This window comes from Phyllobates terribilis, unplaced genomic scaffold, assembly GCF_046119375.1.
Source record: "Phyllobates terribilis strain yellow unplaced genomic scaffold, ASM4611937v1 Scaffold_7__3_contigs__length_470593459, whole genome shotgun sequence".
Taxonomy (NCBI): domain Eukaryota; kingdom Metazoa; phylum Chordata; class Amphibia; order Anura; family Dendrobatidae; genus Phyllobates; species Phyllobates terribilis.
The window spans coordinates 377,793,394-377,813,695 of NW_027362767.1; the positions used below are offsets into that span (position 1 = coordinate 377,793,394).

At 45.6% G+C, this 20,302-nt stretch overlaps 1 pseudogene; it reads right to left on the reverse strand.

Moving 5' to 3' along the window:
* Positions 1–18,679, reverse strand: part of LOC141155522 (vomeronasal type-2 receptor 26-like) — an 86,202-nt pseudogene extending 67,523 nt beyond the window's left edge.
* Positions 18,680–20,302: the final 1,623 nt, after the last annotated feature.

A 20,302-nucleotide genomic window follows, 5' to 3' on the forward strand; every position in this document is an offset into this window, starting at 1 on the left:
CCAGGCCACAAGATACTGCAAACTACCTCTATACTGTCTAGAGTTAAGGATGCGAGAAATTTCATATTCCCCGTCCTCCACCACCGGAGGAACAGAGGCAGAGGGGTCACAATCCGATACAACAGCTTTTTTCAACAGAGAGACATGAAATACCTGATTAATTCTCCAGGAGGTAGGGACCTCCAACCTAACAGCAGATTGGTTGACAACCTGAAGCACCTTAAAGGGCCCTACAAACTTGGGACTCAATTTCTTAGAAGGAATCCTCAACCGCAGATTCCTAGAGGACAACCAAACCATGTCACCACCAGCGAACAACACCTCCTGTCGTTTCCTATCAAAATAGTCTTTAGATTTTCTGTTGGCCTCCTGAAGATTACCACGCACATCCGTCCAAACTCTCTCCAAATCACCGGAAAAATTCTCCTCCTCAGGCACGGCAGATCCCAACTTGGAGAACGACCCAAACGATGGATGTCTCCCAGAACAACAAAAAAGAGGCGAACAACCAGCAGAAGAAGATGTATGATTGTTCAGAGCAAATTCAGCAAGTGGCAGAAACTCAGACCACCCCTCTTGATTGTCTGCCACAAAACAACGCAAGAACTGCTCAACATCCTGGTTTTTCCTTTCTGTCTGGCCATTAGATTCAGGATGATATCCTGACGAGAACGACAAATGAACTCCCAACCTGTCACAAAAGGCACGCCAAAAACGAGCCACGAACTGAGGACCTCTATCAGAAACAATGTCAGTAGGAACGCCATGAAGTCTGACAATTTCCTTGACAAAGGCCTTAGCGAGAGTTTTAGCGCAGGGCAGTTTGACGAAGGGAACCAAGTGACACATCTTGCTAAAACGGTCCACGACCACCCAGATGACAGTAAAACCCTCAGAGGGGGGAAGGTCAGTTATAAAGTCCATAGCCAAATGTGTCCAAGGAGCACTGGGAACCTCCAAAGGACAAAGCAACCCCGCAGCAGGAGTATGTGAGGACTTAGATCTAGCACATATAGTACACTGGCGCACCCACTTAATGACTTCCTTCTGCCATCCAGGCCACCAAAAACTGCGACCCACCAGTCTCTTGGTCTCAGAGATTCCGGGATGACCTGCCAACCGAGATTCGTGACACTCAGCAAACAAATCTCTCCTAAAGGTCCCAGGCACAAACAACCTCCCATGAGGAGTGTTAGATGGGGCATTCTCCTGTGCTTTAAGAATCTCATCTTCCAAAATGGAGTCCAAAGCAGCTATCACAACACCTTCTTGTAAAATGTTCTCCTCTTTCTCAGCACCGACTATGGGAGAAAAACTGCGAGACAAGGCATCCGCCTTAACATTCTTAGTACCAGGGATGTAAGTAACGGAGAAATTAAACCGCGAGAAAAACAGTGCCCACCTAGCCTGACGGGCATTCAGGCGCTTGGCAGCATCAAGATATATCAGATTTTTATGATCCGTAAGAACCTGAATGGGAAATTCCGCACCTTCCAAGAAGTGGCGCCAGTGTTCAAATGCGAGTTTAATAGCCAATAATTCCCGATTACCAATATCGTAATTCAGTTCAGTCTCCGAAAATTTTTTTGAAAAAAAAGCACAGGGATGTAATCCATCCCCGTTATCCTGAGACAATACTGCGCCAACTCCCACAGAGGAAGCATCAACCTCAACCAAAAACGGCTTAGTCACATCAGGCTGCATAAGGATGGGAGCAGAGGTGAACCTCTCCTTGAGATACACAAAAGCTTCAATGGCCTCAGAAGACCACTGAACCGCATCAGCACCCTTCCTGGTGAGATCGGTCAGAGGTTTGACAATACTAGAAAAATTTTTTATGAATTTTCTGTAATAATTGGCGAAACCCAAAAACCTCTGTATCGATTTCAAACCAATAGGCCTAGGCCATTCCTGTACAGCTTGAACTTTAACCGGGTCCATCTCAAAACCTTCGCTGGAGATAATGTAGCCCAAAAAACTAATTCTCTGTACAGCGAACTCACATTTCTCCAGCTTAGCAAAAAGCGAATTGTCCATTAATAACTGTAATACCTCACGTACGCTCCGCCAATGAGACTCCAGATCCGGCGAATAAATCAAAATGTCATCCAAATACACAACCACATTTTTGCCAATCAAAGGTCTAAGGATGTCATTAATAAGATTCTGAAAAAATGCAGGAGCATTAGTAAGACCAAAAGGCATAACCAGATTCTCAAAATGACCCACAGGAGTGTTAAAAGCAGTCTTCCATTCGTCACCCTCCTTCATGCGCAACAGATTGTATGCCCCCTTAAGGTCGATTTTAGAGAACCACTTGGCCCCCATTAACTGGTTAAACAGATCAGGAATCAATGGCAGTGGGTAAGGATTGCGTACAGTAATTTTGTTAATCTCACGAAAATCCAGACAAGGACGTAAACCGCCGTCCTTTTTTTTTACAAAAAAAAATCCAACCGCCACAGGAGACTTAGAGGGCCTAATGTGACCGGCGGCCAAACTTGTCTGTATGTATTCCTCCAAAGCCTTTCTCTCAGGAATAGTAAGGTTAAATAAACGACTTTTAGGAAGAGTCGCTCCAGGGACAAATTCAATAGAACAATCATAGTCTCTATGGGGAGGCAAAACCTGCGATTCCTTCTCAGAAAAAACTCTCCAAAAATCCTGAATAGGAACAGGCAATTCACCCCTATCCAAAGCTGCAATACGCCCGTTACAACACTTGTCATAACATTTATGGCTCCAGGATTTAATTTCACTGGTAGACCAATCCAGTACAGGATTGTGAAATTTTAACCAGGGCAACCCCAATATTACTGGAGAAGGCAAGTTATTCAACACTACCAAATCCAATTTCTCATGGTGAACACCATTAATAGTGAGAGGAAATTCACAGACCTTGAGAGTAATATTCTTCAAAGGGGAACCATCCACCGAAACCACAGCAATGGGGGATGATAAAGGTTCGGGTTTTAAATTGAGTCTTTCCAAGAATCCCCCATCAATAACATTCAGAGTAGACCCACAATCAACAAACACCCGAAATTCCATTAATTTTTCCTGAGCAATCGTGGAAGCAGCTAAAAATACACCCTTGGAATTTAAACAGGCAATACGGGCATGACTGACCATTTTTTTTTTTTTCTTGATACGAAGCTCACAGTCTTTAATTAAATGACCAGATTTTCTGCAATAGAAACACAAGCCTTCAGAAAATCTGTGATCTTTTTCTTGAGAGCGAGGTGCCATCGCTCCAATCTCCATCGATTCACCACTGTTAGTACACACATTCTCATAACCAGAAACTGACATAGCAGAGGATTTGCTCTCATTAACCCTTGCACGCAGTCTCCTATCCACCCGTATAGCTAATTGCATAGCCTGTTGCAAATCTTCAGGTGTAGGATAAGCAATTAGCAGGTCTTTAACCATTTCACTGAGCCCAGCAAGAAATAGACTTTTCAGAGCAGAATCGTTCCACCCTGTTTGAGTAGACCATCGACGGAAATGAGTGCAATATTTTTCCACATTACCTGATCCCTGTCTCAAACATCTTAACTCAGTCTCAGCTGATGAGACACGGTCAGGATCATCATATAATAGTCCCAAAGCAGAAAAAAAACTATCCACTGAACTGAAGCATGTATCACTAGGTTGCAAAGAAAAGGCCCACTCCTGAGGCTCTTTGCGCAAAAGTGACATTATAAACCCTATGCACTGGGAATCATCCCCAGAGGACTTGGGTCTCAAACGAAAATACAATAAGCAAGCATTTTTAAATGAAAAAAATTCTCGGTGTTCACCAAAAAATAAATCCGGCAAACGTACCTTAGGCTCCAAGAAATGTGCTCCAGGACAGTTACTCACGTGTTGACGGAGCTCAGTCACTTCCAAAGAGAGTCCCTGCAGGTGTTTAGCCAAATCCAGAACCGACACCATGATGGAACAGAAAAAATCTTTCCTTAGAGCATTTGCTGGGCTGGACTTACTGTTATGTTCTGCTACCAGAGCTAAGGAAAGAGAGGAGATCTGTCCCTACGATAGAACTCAGCTTAATCCCTACGATGTAACAGGGGACCTGATCCTGCGATCAGACCTGCTAAAGTCCTAAGCTAGTCTGTACGGAGACCTATAGATGTGGGGAAGGAATCCCTACAAGTACTAAGGACTGGGAGGAAAATGGGACACCTCCTAACAGAAATAGTAGCAGACAGACGAACAAACAAAATATATAGAACATAGAGGTCCGTAGACCAAGCAAACTAACAGAGTTAGATACAGAGCACAGGCTAGCTAGAAAGTAGATAAACAATGAAGTCCAGCAAAGCCAGAAGGGCGGAGCAGGATTAAACAGGCCAACAAGGTCATGTGACCAGCAATAGAAAAAACCAAAGAACAAGGTTCTAACAAAGGGTATATATTGAGAAGAGTAGGGGTCCAAGGACAGAGCCTTGAGGGACTCCAACTGAGAGGGGGCGGGATCAGGAGGTAGTGTGGGAGTGGGAGACACTAAATGTGCGGTTAGAAAGGTATAAGGAGATCTAAGATAGGGCAAGGTCTTTGACGCCAATGGAAGAGAGGATCTGTAGTAGGAGGCAGTGGCCAACTGTGTCGAAGGCAGAGGACAGGTCAAGAAGAAGGAGAACAGACAATTGTCTGTTAGCTTTGGCTGTAAGTAAGTCATTAGTAATTTTGGTAAGGACAGATTAGGTGGAATGGTAGGGGCGGAAGCCAGATTGTAGGTTGTTGAAGAGAGTGTTCGATGAGAAGTGAGAGGAAAGTTCAGCATGAACATGCTGCTCAAGGAGTTTGGAGGCAAATGGGAGCAGCGATATGGGGCGGTAGCTGGACAAGGTGGTTGGGTCGAGGGATGACTTTTTGAGGATAGGCGTGATTGTGGTATGTTTGAAGGAAGAGGGGAAAGTACCAGAAGTTAGTGACAGGTTGAAAATATGGGTTAGGGATGGCATGCGTGTGGAGGTGAGGTTGGGGAGGAGGTGGGATGGGATGGGGTCGAGTACACAGGTGGTGAGCTACCCGTAACTCAGCTCCCAGGTGCACCAAACGATCCTCTTAGTGCTTATGTGCACTATAGAAACACTTTGGGCTACATCACAGAGACCAGCCATCTCTGTGATACATACCTCCCATCGACTACGCGACTATTAGTCACCTTACGATATATATATATACATATATATATATATATATATATATATATACACATATATATACACACACGTGGTCAAATTGTTGGTACCCCTCGTTTAATGAAAGAAAAAACCACAATGGACACAGAAATAACTTGAATCTGACAAAAGTAATAATGAATTAAAAATCTATGAAAATGAACAAATGAAAGTCAGACATTGCTTTTCAACCCTGCTTCCACAGAATTTTAAAAAAAATTAGACTCATGAAATAGACCTGGACAGAAATGATGGTACTCCTAACTTAATATTTTGTTGAGCAACCTTTTGAGGCAATCACTGCAATCAAACGATTCCTGTAACTGTCAATGAGACTACTGCACCTCTCAACAGTTATTTTGGCCCACTCCTCATGAGCAAACTGCTCCAGTTGTCTCGTGTTTGAAGGTTGCCTTTTCCAGATGGCATGTTCCAGCTGTTTCCAAAGATGCTTGTAGCGCCCCGAGGGTTCGGCCGCTACAGGGGTATTGCACCTCTGCCAGAGGTGTGATATCCCACTCCCAGGTAAGGATGGAGCATGGACCAGGGCCCAGTTAGCTGCATGCATCACACACACCCCATTTCCGGGGGACAGCTCAACGGTGCTCCCATTTATATAGTAATGCAGGCACGACAGACCATGTCCCTGGCTGGAGTGGGGAGGGGGGAGGAAAACACAGTGATGTAGGAGCAGGAGGGGACATTTTCTGGGCATAGGTAGGAGCCCATTGGTTGCAGGTCACCTTGGCTCATACACAGAGACGGAGGTATAAAAGGTGGGCACCATCTTAGATCAGTGTTCAGTCGTTCAGAGAAGAAGTGCAGTCTGTGAGGAGAGGTGACGAGGGGGTAGAGGCTCAGCAGGAGCTCTGCTCCAGGGCCAGGCCTAGAGTAGAGGCCGGGGCTGAGAGAAGAGAGGAGAACAGAAAGGAAAGTAAGAAGGAACAGAACACCAAGAGAGGCCCAGAGACACGAAGGCAGAAGGAACCCTAAGGACCCAGGAGATTGCGGGTGACGGGTTGGCAGAACAGGGTACCGGACCCCAAGTTGGTGGAGGTGACTAATCCTTAACCAAGAACCGATGGTCGTGATCATTTACTGGTGCGACCCCTCACTACACCTACTAGGAAGACTCACCACATAGGGTAAGGGAAGTGGGCACCCAGCCCTCCCAGGAGAAGACCCGAGGCAGCTGGACAGAAGTAGTGTCACTGGTGGGGCACGGTTGACGAAAGGATAGAAGGGAGTCCTGTGCCACACTCCGGAATTACCTGGGGGTGTTATGCACACGCCCGGGCTGAGCGGCGTGTGCGTGTGATTGTAGTGATTCCACTGGACCATGAACCGGAGAGTGCCTGGAGGGGCGTGACTAAGTATCTGGCCGATCCGACCAAGATGGCACGACGGCATACGACGCCAGTGCACCAGGGAGAAACCGGGCAGAGGGACCAGGTGCTACTCCAGGTCAAACTCCGGACACGGGGGTTGACCCACACAGGGATTACTGGATCAGGCTGGTTAGGCTGGCGCACAGACTGGAGGGTATAGGCAGGCACGACTGGTATGCAGGCAGGCGGGTAAAGGCAAGCGCAGCTAAAGTGCAGACAGGGAGGCACTAGCAGGTAGGAACACAGGCAGGATAGGACCCAGTACACACTGGGACTCAGGAACAGGCAGGTTAGGCTGGCACAGACTGGTGGATATAAGCAAACACGGCAGGTATGCAGATGGGTGGATACAGGCGAGTATGCAGGCAGGGAGGTACTGGCCGAAAGGACGGGCTGGAGCACAGAAAGGTTAAGACCCAGTACAGACTGGGTCACAGAACCGCAGATGCGGTAGACAACCACAGCAGAGAGGGAACGCCCGAAGCGGTGGGCAAGAACAGAGCAGGACGGGGCTGCAGGAGCAGCGAGCACAAGCAGGGCAGGACAGGACTGCCGGAGCAGCGGGCAGAAGCAGGGCAGGACAGGACTGCCGGAGCAGCGGGCAGAAGCAGGGCAGGACAGGACTGCCGGAGCAGCGGGCAGAAGCAGGGCAGGACAGGACTGCCGGAGCAGAGGGCAGAAGCAGGGCAGGACAGGACTGCCGGAGCAGCGGGCAGAAGCAGGGCACGACAGGACTGCCGGAGCAGCGGGCAGAAGCAGGGCAGGACAGGACTGCCGGAGCAGCGGGCAGAAGCAGGGCAGGACAGGACTGCCGGAGCAGCGGGCAGAAGCAGGGCAGGACAGGACTGCCGGAGCAGAGGGCAGAAGCAGGGCAGGACAGGACTGCCGGAGCAGCGGGCAGAAGCAGGGCAGGACAGGACTGCCGGAGCAGCGGGCAGAAGCAGGGCAGGACAGGACTGCCGGAGCAGCGGGCAGAAGCAGGGCAGGACAGGACTGCCGGAGCAGCGGGCAGAAGCAGGGTAGGCTAGAACCGCCGGAGCGGTAAGCAAAGGAGTCAGAGCAGACTAGAACCGCCGGAGCGGTGAGCAAAGGAGTCAGAGCAGGCTAGAACCACCGGAGCGGTGAGCAAAGGAGTCAGAGCAGGCTAGGCTGAGTAGGGGGGACAGGGCTCTGTTCACACGGAACAGACAGGAAGGGAAAGGCAGAGCCAGACACCCACAGGGTACTAGCAGAGAAGTAGCGAGTGGACCACAAACTCACAAACGGGAGTACAGAGACAACAAGCAGGAGTTAGGTACGAGTTCAGACTCTGCAGAAAAAGGAAGGGAACGGACATAGAGGCAAAACAGGTAAAGGATAGGAGAGAGTTCAGACTGGAACTGAGTGTACGGAGGAGACCGACACTGCAGCGGAATACAGGAGCGGGTCTGGGAATACGGCCCCCAGAGAGGCAGGACGAACAGGCAAGGTGCGTGTTCAGACAGGACAGACAAGATACAGGAGCAGGTCTAGGTAATCGGCCCCTAGAAGGCAGGAGGAACAGGCTAGGAGCGTGTTCAGACAGGTCAGACAAGATACAGGAACGGGTCTAGGTAATCGGCCCCTAGAAGGCAGGAGGAACAGGCTAGGAGCGTGTTCAGACAGGCCTGGAAATACAGCCTCCAGGATAGGCAGACAAGAGAACACAGAACGGGACCTGGCACCTTCAGAGTGCAAGCACACACTGAATGAAACACTATGCTCAGGCAGGAATAGATGGGAGCAGCTGAGCTATATACCAGGTGACAGACAGCAATAGGCTGAGGACGCACAAGGGGTGTGACCCACAGCAGATACAAAAAGCAGGAAGTGATCGGGCGCCGCCCTTAAGCAGCAGAAACAGACACAAACAGACAGCATGGAGGGAAGCCAGAGAGACATTCTGGACAGGAGATCAAGTGCGCGCTCTTGCACAGTGGGAGATGGACCACTATGCAAGGACGCCGCCAGGTATGTTACAGGGGGTTGATAGAGCCCCCTGCCTGGTGGACGCAGCACGGCTCAGGTGGTCCTACCTGTGCACAAGTGACCTGGATGAGAACTGTGAGTAAAGAACCTGAACTGCAACACCTTGTCTCTGTGCTTTCTCACCGCGTCAGCACTACTAGTACTGGGACGCCCCGCACCACAACGACCATCATCACTCTACACTGCCCTGAGGCTAAACTCCTCCCGTGGGGAGTTATACTACACTCTGCTGCCCTCACAACATCAGCCTCAGAGGTCTGCTTAGCAGCGGCGGTTCTTATTGACCGCAATCCACGGGTGGCGTAGTCGGACATTGCAAAGCACATAATAGCCTACCACTGGTCTGACCACCCTGAGCCACGGGACCGGGTCGCCACTACTACTCCCAACATTGCCCTGAAGTCCGGTCCCGAGTGCCCCGCGGCCCAGGGGGCGAGTCATGCTCAATAGGATTTAGGTCAGGGCTCATAGAAGGCCACTCAGAATAGTCCAATGTTTTCCTCTCAGCCATTCTTGGGTGTTTTTAGCTGTGTGTTTTGGGTCATTATTCTGTTGCAAGACCCATGACCTGCGACTGAGACCAACCATTCTGACACTGGTCAGCACATTTCTCTCTAGAATCCCTTGATAGTGTAGCACCCTGAGGATTCGGCTGCTACAGGGGTATTGCACCTCAACCCAGAGGTGTGATATTCCACTCCCGGGTAAGGATGGAGTGTGGATCTGAGCTCGGTAGGCTGCATGCACTACATACATCCCATTTCCGAGGAACAGGCCGACGGTACTCCCACTTAGAAATGTGCAGGTACGACCGAGTCTGTTCCTGGCTGGAGTGGGAGGGGGGTGGTACATCCCAAGTAGTGTAGGGGCAGATAGGGGGAGCAGCCTGGGTAAAGATAGGAGCTCATTGGGTGCTGGTCACCTGAGCTCACACATAGAGGGTGTATATAAGGTGGGCACCATCAAAGAACAGGGTCAGTCTTTTGCAGAGAGGAGTCAGTCAGTCTGTCAGCCAGTTGCAGAGAGAAGTCAGAGGAGTAAGAGGAGCAGAGCAGTCCCAGAGAGAGAGAGAGGAGAAAGAAGGAAAGACCCAGAGAGGGGACAAAGAGAGGACTCTGAGAACCCAAATTCAAGCTACGGGTGAAGAGTCGGCATCAGGGTACCGGAACCCAAGCTGGTGGGGGCAAAAACACACCCCAGCCAGAGACCGGAGGCCGTGGGCAGCGTCTGCCACGGCCACCCACCACATCCACCACGAAGGCATACCACGTGGAGGGTCAGGGAACCCAAGGCCAAGGGTCTCCCAACAGAAGGCCCGAGGGAGCTGGACCTGGGTGGATCAATAGTGGGGACGGCCAGAGAAAGGACAGAAGGAGAGCTCAGGGTCACGCTCCGGACTCGCTTGGGGGTTGGCTGGATCCAGGACCTGGTGGACGCAGCACGGCTCGGGAGGTCACTTGAAGCTGGAGTGACCGGAACATCAGCAGTGAGTAAATACCCTAAACTGCACAACCCGACTCTGTCTTCCTTTAACATCTATGCTGCACCACCACAGCCCCCATCCTCTGCACCTGACCCCCTGAGGCTATACCCCACCCGTTGGGGGTTATACCATCACAAGCTGCACCTACACCATCAGCCTCAGCGGACCCTGCTGCAGCGGCGGCCATAGTGACCGCAACACAACGGGTGGCGTAGTCGACAATAAAGAACTTATAACATCTGTAGGACTGCCACATACAACTGAGTTTGACACCCTGGGCACGGACCGGGTCACAGCCACTCGGAAGACTACAACTCCCATCTGATCCGGCTCCGGATATTCCCCCTAAAGAATATGGCCCAGGGGGCGCGTCAATAGTCTTGAAATTTCATTGTATCCTGCTCAGATTCAAGACACCTTGTGCCAGATGCAGCAAAGCAGCCCCAGAACATAACAGAGCCTCCTCTATGTTTCACAGTAGGGACAGTGTTCTTTTCTTGATATGCTTCATTTTTCCATCTGTGAACACAGAGCTGATGTGCCTTGCTAAAAACTTCCATTTTTGTCTCATCTGTCCATAGGACATTCTCCCAGAAGCTTTGTGGCTTGTCAACATGTAGTTTGGCAAATTCCAGTCTGGCTTTTTTATGATTTTTTTCAACAATGGTGTTCTCCTTGGTTGTCTCCCATGAAGTCCACTTTGGATCAAACAACGACGGATGGTGCGATCTGACACTGATGTTCCTTGAGCTTGAAGTTCACCTTTAATCTCTTTAGAAGTTATCCTGGGCTCTTATGTTACCATTCATATTATCCGTTTCTTTGATTTGTCATCAATTTTCCTCCTACGGCAACGTCCAGTGAGGTTGGCTACAGTCCCATGGATCTTAAATTTCTAAATAATATGTGCAACTGTAGTCAGAGGAACATCAAGCTGCTTGGAGATGATTTTATAACCTTTATCTTTAACATGCTTGTCTATAAATTTTCTTTCTAATCTTCTGAGACAACTCTTTCCTTTGCTTCCTCTGGTCCATGTTGAGTGTGGTACACACCATGTCACCAAACAGCACAGTGAGTATCTGTAGCCCTATATACAGGCCCACTGACTGATTACAAGATTGTAGACACCTGTGATGCTAATTAGTGGACACAACTTGATTAAACATGTCCCTTTTGTCACATTATTTTCAGGGGTACCATCATTTCTGTCCAGGCCTATTTCATGAGTTTAATTTTTTTAAAAAATTCTGTGGAAACAGGGTGGAAAAGCAATGTCTGACTTTCATTTGTTCATTTTCATAGATTTTTTGTCAGATTCAAGTTATTTCTATGACCATTGTGGGTTTTTCTTTCATTAAACGAGGGTACCAACAATTTTGACCACGTGTGTGTATATATATATATATATATATATATATATATATATATATATATATATATATATATTTTTTTTACATATATAAATCTTTATTTTTAAACTTTTCTGTTTTTTTTTTACTAAGATTTACTTCAAAAATGTTTCTAATATTTGTAGGGGTGCATATTTACAGCCTCTGCTCACTATATACTGAGTGGTGACTGAAGCCGCGCCACTATGTCTCCATGACTGAAAGCCCGAGGTTTCCGGGAGGAATAAAGCTAATCTTCTCCTGGTTGCAAGACTTTCAGTGTGGGCAGCTTTAAAATGCTATTAACATGCAGATTAATGCTATTTCTACAGGTTAGTAATAGTGTTTGGAGATGTGACAGGTTTCCTTTAAAGTCCATGGGCAGTCTGGAATTAGTTTAAGAAGAAGTCTTATCCTTTTTTTTTTGTTTCCACACTCCATCCTCATTATCTATGTAATGTTGTTTAAATGCATTAAAAACTTACCTATCACAGTCTTCTCCAGGTTTAGCACTGCTACGGATCTCTTCTGGTCCATGTGACCTGAAAAACGACTTACCGGTGCACACAGAAATTACTTTCTAAAAATAAGTGTATGGAACCTTATTTTGAGTCTACGAGACTAAGGCTAGGGTCATAGGACCGTTTTCTTCACATCAAAGGAAAATGGTCTACATATTCTGATCAGATGCCAATCAGAGTTTGATCAGATTGGCATCAGTTTTTCTCGAACGTGGAGAGATAAAAAAAAAGGGCCTCCACCTTCTCCATTCTGTCAGTCTGTGAAAGTTGGACCCATAGATTTGCTTTGCCGATTTTGATCCAACACTTGGATCAAAATCGGACATGTCTCCGATTTTTTTCCGTGGACCACTCGGTCCGAGGACAAAAATCGGATATGTGCACAGCCTTATAGAATATCAGAGGTATGACTGCAATCCTTGAAAATCACTGATAGCACTCGTACGAGAAAATCAATCATGTGCACCTGCCATTACACTGGAACGACAACATCATCCGACTCAGAAAACGCTCTGTGAATCAGCAAGGCTGCGGAATGGTCAAGCAGGACTTGAGCTGCCCTGTAAATGGAGAACATGGCAATCCGTAAGTATTTTAATACACATTCCCACCATTACATAGGTAATTAGAAGGATTTGGAAATAAACATTTTTAAGAGACTTTTCCTTTAAATTGATATCTTAGACCTGATGATACTTACCTGGTGTACTTACTGCATAAATTCATGTCATAATCACTGTATAATCCTGACACAGCATTTTATCACTTCAGCTAGCAGTATTTTAATAACAGGCTGGAAAACTTTCAAAAAGGATTATATAGCCATTTGTACATGAAAGTAAGTGCCGAAGGTCTAAGAATCCTTGTCTGTATTGTATGCAGTTTATATTGTAAAATTTGGTGATAGTTTAAATCAGTGTACATCCTGTAAAACAAAAAGCACCATAGTGTGTGTTGTTTTACCTTAACATAATTACTGTTATTATTCACATATTACTTCACACATGGATAATAGCTCAGCTAATTAAGAAGGAAGAGGTTCTTCCTAAACACATCCTGAAGTTTATTACTTAATTCCAGTACCACTCTGGCTAAAAAGTTGATCACAAAGTATACAGTGAGTTTATTTTATTTTTTATATACATTAATTACAATGTTGCTACAAGAATAAATATAGTTTCTGAAAATTCATTGGAGGCTTCTACAACCAAAATATGGATCAACGTCCCATGTTTTCTTGTTTGTATGCTATTGCTTTGAAAACTTTTGCATGGTTGATATATGAGTTACACAACAAACATCCAGAAAATGTGATACTGATAGGGACAATACTTGATTGATCGTTTTAAGATCGATGAATAGAACCAAACATTACGAAGTACTGTAAGCTCAGCCTTTGGTGTTTCCTTGCAAAATATATAGCTAAAACTAGAAATAGATCCAAAAGGGATAACGTTTTCGGCTGCAGGGATAGTAGGTACTTTTTAATTACAGTGGTAGGAGGCTATGGCCCAGAAGCATCACTTTATGCTACTTGGCTTTAATAATTGTTCTTCTATTATCTTCATTTTTACTTGAATGCATAATTTTCCCAAACATGAAGGGATATTTTCCAGGAAAAACTGTAGCTTCAATTTACTATTTTGATATTTTATTGGCAAAATTCTATTCATTTTTTTTAAACAAATCCAACTACTTGGTTATTTTCAACACCAAATTTTTCATGTTTTTATGAGGCTTTACCAAAATGATATAACACTTTGAAGCAAATACAGAACATAACATCCCAGAACTGGAGGCCAAGATGGCAAATACTTCAACAGCCACCGTAGACGTTCCCTTAGCACTGAGATAAGTTGGAATAAAGAAAAACCAAACACTAAAGAAAACCAACATACTGAAAGTAATTAATTTCGCATCGTTAAAGGTGTCAGGTAATTTCCTTGCGAAAAAGGCGACAATAAAACAAACTGATGCCAAAATACACAAATAACCCAATATGATATAGAAAGCAATTGCTGATTCCTTATCACACTCCACTATGATTCTCGCCACTTCTGACTGTTTGTTATAATAGATGGAAGGGGGTGTTACGAAAAACCATATAATACATATAAGGACCTGTATGATTGAGCAGGTGAAGACGATGGATTTCGGAACTTTGGCCCCCACCCACTTCCTTAAGTTTTTTCCTGGTTTGGTGGCATTGAAAGCTATCACCACAATCAATGTTTTAGCTAGAAGTGATGATACCGAGATTGCGAAGGTGATTCCAAAAATGACTTGCCGTAAAAAACACGTGACTCTTTCTGGACGTTGAACAAAAATAAGACAGCAAAGGCAGGAAAGCATGAGCGATAATAAAATGAGGTAGCTGAGGTCCCGATTATTGGCTTTGACAATTGGTGTATGCTGATTCTTAATAAATGTCCCAAAAACGGCCACAGAGGCCACAGAGAATAAGATGGCTATGAAAGTCAAGACGAACTCCAATTGGATCTTCGTAAGATAAAAATGTTAAATCTTTCTTGACACAAACTGTCTTCTGCTCATTGGGCCATTTGTCCTCAGGGCATCTGGTGCACACACCGATGTCTGAAATCATATTGTTAATATAATTATGACCTATGAAAGATATAAGCTTAAAAAGATTTGTCACTACTTTTTTATTGATGGTCATCAATACTTGAACCCCACGCTGATCAGTCGTTAGCAGCGTTGGAGGTCGGAAGTTCTCGGTGCTGAAACACAGCAGCTCCGTCAAAACCATAGTGACTGTGGCCGAGTTCTACAGATCCACCTACCATTCATTTGAATAATGGGTGGATTTTCAGTACCTGGCCATGGTCACTATAGAATTTACAGAGGTGCTGTATTATGGCAACACCCAAAAACGTCCAGCCGCCACTGCAGGTGCAAGTAACAGCTGATCTTTTGGGGTGGCTGGTCTGATCAGATATTGATGGTCTATCTTAATGAAAAAGTAGTGGCCAACTCCTTTAATGTTCAGTCTGTCTAATAATAAAGATTAAATGGCTACCTACATGCATTTGTCACACCACTGACTCCCACAGGTGGTAAGCGCCACCCTACTCACAGCCGTCACCACTCTGCTCTCGCCAGTCTTGAGCTGTCTCGTTGAGCTGCCTCTTGTAGCATTTCCCACACTGCTGCATCCTCCTGCTGCTGGTTAGTCTCCACTGATCTCCCATCCATTTAATAACCCAGTCACCTACATTTGAAACCTCTCTAGCTTTTCTAGATCCTTTTAACGATGTGGAACCCAAATCAAAATCCCGTATTCGAGATATTGTATTATCAAGGATATATGTAGTTTAACTTTTGGATAGTAATATACAAGACCTCCAATTTTCCCGAGATTTGGGCTTTAAAATGCTAAGTTAGAATGGAATGGTGGCCATGCACACACACCATATTTCTATCCATTGTCTATGGGACAAGAGCTGTACTTGATTTATCTCCAGCAGTCCCATAGACAATGAATGGAGCACTGGAGCCCTCTTCTCACAATCCGTGGGGGTCACAATGGTCAAACTCAAAGAAATCAGCAACTTATCACCTATCCTGTTACTCCTGTGGCATGAAAATTTTAAAAGTTTTCTTATATACTTACACTATTTCATGATTCAAACCTGCATTTGGGCTGATGTTATGCCCCCAACAAACCCTTCCTACATTATTTTAATGACCAGGCAGTTCACAGCATCCTGATCTAAAGCTAGATGAATCAACCTCAATGTATTTAATTATTTACACAATTTGTCATATGAACAGCTACCAAACTGTTAGCTTTCGGCATCAGAGGGAAAGAAGCCATACTGAGGTTGATGTGACTTGTCCACTTGTTCCCTGTCAATCCACTTGGGCAATGTTTCAGCAACAGTGGTAGAACCTCAACCTTTTGAAGCTAATTTATAACGGACTACCCGGGAAAGCAGGCAATGCTTTACCATTATCATCTGGTGCTTTATGCTTCTATGTAGTAGATTATTGTTGTGTTTGTTTAAGCATATATTAAATTTCAACTTTGAGATTTCAACTTGGGAAATAACTTTTTTCATTGTTGGTTGGAGGACAAAAAGTGTAAAAACTAACCTGTTTGGTTGGAAATATGTCCATCTGGACAAGGAAGACAATCATAACAGCAAACAGGCTGTCCTTCCCTTACAGATGTTCTGTTTCCTGGGTGGCAGGAATCACTGCACACAGATTGTGGTGTCTGAAGCACAGAATATATATTTATTTATTTTACTCACTTATATAGCGCCATTAATTCCACAGCGCTTTACAGACATTATCGGCACTGTCCCCATTGGGGCTCACAATCTACATTCCCTATCAGTATGTCTTTAGATTAGAGTGTGGGAGGAAACCGGAGAACCCGGAGGAAACCCACACAAACACATGGAGAACATACAAACTCCTTGCAGAGGTTGTCCTTGGTGGGATATATACATTGGTATACATGTTTTCCATCTTCATGACTTAAAAAATAGACTATGTATGGCAACATAAAAAGGGCTGCATTATTGCAACTACTTTTAACTTGTCCCATTAAGAAATGCTAATCTGCTGATCTCAAGGCAAGGCAGCACTCATTCTACTGATAAAGAGTCGCAGATAGATTTACAGGGTAGCTACTTCCAATAGTTGTCCTTAGGCTATGTGCCCACGATGCAGAAATGCTCCGGATTTTTTCCTGAGCGTTTCTGCATCTCCCTGGCAGAAAAAAATGCATGCGGATTGTACATGCGGATTGTACATGCGGATTGTACATGCGTTTTTCCTGCCAGGGACATGCGGATGTGAAGCGTTCTTCACATGCATTTCTACATGCGGGTTGACAAGCGCTTTCCAAGCGATTTTAGCATCACTTGGAAAGTGCTTGTCAACTTGGTCACATTATATAAATCCATGCAAATGGCATGGATTTATATAGTGTGACCGTAGAATGTTAAAATATAAAAAAAATCTATTCTTACCTTCAGATGGCCCCCGGAGTCTTGATTCGATGCATCCTGGCTTGCCGGCCGCTCACGGTACACCGAAGGACCTGCCGCCACATGACTAAATGACGTCAGCGCAGGTCCTTCAGTCCACCGCGAGCTGCCGGCAAGCGAAGACAAGCGCACCGGGGGCCATCAGAAGGTAGGTATAGTATTTATTTTTTATTTTATTCTTTTTTTTACAGGTACTATGGTACCCGGGTCTGGAGGAGAGTCTCCTGTCCTCCAGACCCGGGTACCATCCGCACATTGAAACGTATGGAATCCGCATGTAAAGATGCAGTGATGCGGAATCCATGCGTTCCAATGCAAGTCAATGGTGGCAAAAATGCAGCACTTCCGCAAAATAATTGGTAGTTCTGCGTTTTTTTCCGCAATGATAATCCGCAGTGGAAATTTCCGCAGCATGTGCACAGCACATGCAGATTATCATTGGGGAACATGGCAGGCCTTCTACCAAGCGTTTTTTAAGCGTTTCTGCAGCGGAATTGCCGCTGCAAAAAAGCTTAAAAAACGCATCGTGGGCACACAGCCTTACTGAGACTTCTTTTCCTTATGGGACAAAGCTAATTTGCATAACATCTTTCCAGGGAAGATTGACTGACTTCTAAAGCCCCTATAGATGTTAGGTAGCTGTTGGCTGAACAATGGTTTGGCCAATTATGAGGTTGATGGCTATCTTGCTCCACTTTTCCCTAACACAGGAGAGCTTGCTCCTGTGTTCTCTATGAGAGAGCTTCTGCCAGACATCTCTAGCGACAGATTATCTTTTTGAGAACAAAAGGATTGTCAGTCCAAAATCAGATACACCGGACCTTTAATTCCCATGAAAATCATCTGTTGGGGGATCTTTTACACATTAGACACAGAAGACAAAGAGGACTATTGACAGAAGTTTGGAGCTTGAATATTTTGGCCAAAATGTCAACTGAGATCTCATGCATTTTTTTGTCTTTGTAGGATGCAGCCAGGTGCTGCAGTGTTGGTGGGGGAATTGGGATGTTTGCCCTTGTGGGGTGCACTTATAGAGTGCTGGGTAGCTGGCATGGTACACTACATGTATCTGAGTGATTGGCACCCTATACAATCCTTCCCAGTGCACATTTATGATACATGGATGATAGGTATGTTCAAGAGTGGATTAAAAGTAGCTAGGGCCCCGGGTTTAGAAGGTGTGACCCCCCTTCAGCACCCGATGTATCACATGACATGTCACATGATTCCCTTGCTAGATAACGTGATTAACACACAGGTGCTCTGGTGGCCATCTGCAGATGCAAAATTGCAGAGATGGCGGCGCGCCACGCAATTTTTTTCCCTTATGTACAGTTCTATACCTAACATAACGCTATACAAAATAAAGCAGGGGTGGGAAATGTATTTTCCCGAGGGGCCACATAGAAGACCGTGACTGTTGTGGAGGCCAAACCAATAGGCTGAAATTGATTCTGCTCAATATTAAAGTAAACCTGTTGCCAGTTTTTTCGAGTATGAACAAATAACATCACTTTCATCATTGCCTGTGCTGCATTCCACAAACTTGTATATTATCTACTGACTCCCCTGTATAACATCAAAAATACCTTTTGAATGAGCGTCATTCCTGCGACGTCTGTCCCTTCTCTCCGCTGACAATTGCCGCCCTCTGCCTTTGACTGATGTGGATGACGCATCCTGCGTCATCCACATAGCCTGACGACATCTCGCATCTGCATAACACATAATTGTTCATGCCCACTGTTGGGCAGAGCAGAGTGTGACGGCTCGAGCAGACGATGCTCCGGTGCAGGCGTGAGATTTCAGAGGCGTATTTAGATGACGTAGGATGCATCATCCACATCCATCGAATGCATAGGACATTCTGTTTTGCTGGCAGCGGAGTTTGAGGAAAGCTCTGTGCCTGGAAATGTGCGCCGCCATAGGGCTATCTGGTTATGGGCCCCCTCAGAGCCTCAAGCCCTGAGCGGTAGTCTAGATTGTCTTCATAGTTCTTAAAATCTGCCTATGGGTGTGTTATTTGTTGTTCATTAGTATATGGAACCTGTGCTGCTTTCGCCATAGGCTCCAGCTGCATCTGGCAGTTCATTAGTAATGTCAGCTGATATTGGTTAGTGTGGCTGCTTTTTTTCTATGAAGTAATGTGTATGGGGGTCTTAAGTCTCCCTACTTCAGCTGGCAACCTCCATAAAGATAAATAGTACTCCCTAAACGCTACCTCACTAGAGAAAGTAGGACTAGCGACACCAGACATTTTCCAATTGAAAAGGTCAGGCATGTTAAAATGCAACCTGTCCAATTGTAAGGGTGTGACAGGGGCTCTCATATGCCTCTCCCTCTCTCAACAGTTTTTCTACCAAGTGCATGGGTTTCTTATATTTTTGTGACAATAATATAATAGTAAGATATGAATCTGTATGATTTCATAGGCACTAATGTAATGAAATGTATAATGTTAGTCATATATAGTATATAGGGAAAGCGTAGGACATTGCTTAGTGTTTAGTTAGAGATTGATAGAAACATTGGGGCTGATAGGCAGTGCTGGGCCTAATAGTGTATGGGATTCAGGGTATAGTTTAGGGTATAAGAAGTTCAGTTCACTTTATTAGCGGGTAATGACTGCAGTTAAGTGGTGAAGGGAGAAGTTTGCCCAGCATCCAATGGAGACGGTTGGTGATTGGTCCAGTTTAAAAAAAGGGGAGGAGTTTTGGCCAGTGAAGAGCAACGGTTTGTCAGAGAGCTGTAGTTGTTGATGGTAACGTTTAAGACTGTGCTGAACAAACGTTTGAGGAAGGCTGAGGAAGAGTTCAGGGCCCTGGGGGCTGAAGATCAGAAGATACAGAAGGAGGAAGGAAAGAGAGTTAGCAGCATGCAGAATGAGAAAGCGGACAACTCTGAGGGAACTTCCCTAAACGTCCGAGGCCTATGGCCTACAGAAGGATGATGGAGCCAGCCTTCACTACTCACAAGGAGGGGAGAACGGACGGGGATATACAGTACCTGTGGAGAATAGGACCGTGTTCACAGAAGTTGCGGTACCGGGGGCACTAACTCTGAGGATGGATGAGAGGATAGAACAAAAAGGGACAGAAGAGAGGACTGAAACTGTAACAGAGATGTCTCAAAAGACTGTATCTGTGACCAAAACAGAACAGAAGGAGCTAAGTAAAGTTGTTTTTTATAAAAAAAAAGAAGAATGTGAAAGTGATTGTTTGCCTTCAACTTCTGGACTCCTGAAGAGGATGGAGACTTCTCAGAAAACTGTGAGTGTTTTGCACTACATGCAGACCACTAGG